The following is a 1,014-nucleotide window of genomic DNA, read 5'->3' as shown; positions in this document are numbered from 1 at the left end:
CGCCCGCCCTCCGCTCCTCCGCTCGCCCGCCCCCACCACCGCTCTCTGTATCCGGTTTTGTTCTTCTTAGTTCCGGGCAGCGCTCCATTGAAATACCCTATTCTGTAAAATTTATCACAATATTTAACCGACAATCTGAAACAATCAGAGACAATCACACCCAATCTGAGACAATGATTGGGTAGACACAATCATGTATACACCAACTCCACATCCACATCCCTCGCACATCTTTCTCCACAAGCTGCCGAGTATAGGGCATAAACCGCGATTTTGAAGAGTTCGGCGATTATATAGGTTATGGTGCTTTGTTGTTTAACTCCACAATTTCGCCTTCCGCCTCTCTGGGCTGGGCGAGTTGTCCATTGAGTCCGTGCATTGCACACTGACTGAAGACTAGCCTTACCTTTTCTACAATTCTTAACAGTGAGTTGTGATGACAAGCCCCTGGCTGCGGTAGTAGAAGGGTAGCCTACTGCGACCTTGGTGGTGGAGGTTATGGCGCTGCTTTCTGTCCTGGTCCTGTCATGGCGGCCAGTCGGCCACGCGCCTGAGTCAAGTCGCCACCAGAGAGCGCTCGATTCGTCGCTGACTGCTGGCGTTGCTGCGCGGGCGAGGGGGCGTGGCCGCACCTACCTCCAGGTCGGCGATAACGCCGCCCCGCTGCTCGCGCCTTTCTTCGCGACTAGCGATGCGTCAGATGAGCTGGCGAGTACCTGGCGGCCCGCGTGACGTCGCCGATAACGCCGGGCCGGGCCGGCGACCTCCCATCATAACAGGGCCTTGGCTTATCAACGATGTAATCCGGACTCGCGCGCGACGCGACGGAAGGAGGCGTGGCGGCGTAGCAGCACGCGGGAAAGGGATTTAGCTGTGTAGGCTAAATCAATAGCTTTATTCAGCTATTTTCGAATCATTTTGGCAATAAAGCATTCCATTAAAGCTGAAAAGAGAAGAATGGAGGGGACAACAAAACGGAAATCACTATGCTCAGAGCATGGTGACTTCAATTTT

General features: G+C 53.8%; 1 protein-coding gene across 1 annotated transcript in view; it reads right to left on the bottom strand.

Annotated features, from left to right (window-relative positions):
• Nucleotides 1–704, bottom strand: part of LOC113216055 (uncharacterized) — a 2,689-nt gene extending 1,985 nt beyond the window's left edge. Inside the window, exon 1 of the mRNA XM_026435755.2 lies at nucleotides 407–704. The gene's annotated coding sequence lies outside the window, so the exon portion shown is untranslated. The remainder of the gene's footprint in view (nucleotides 1–406) is intronic.
• Between the last annotated feature and the right edge of the window lie 310 nt (nucleotides 705–1,014).

The sequence above is a fragment of the Frankliniella occidentalis genome, unplaced genomic scaffold, assembly GCF_000697945.3.
Source record: "Frankliniella occidentalis isolate FOCC.00 unplaced genomic scaffold, Focc_3.1 Scaffold158, whole genome shotgun sequence".
Classification (NCBI taxonomy): Eukaryota; Metazoa; Arthropoda; class Insecta; order Thysanoptera; family Thripidae; genus Frankliniella; species Frankliniella occidentalis.
This window is presented reverse-complemented; position numbering and strand designations above follow the sequence as displayed.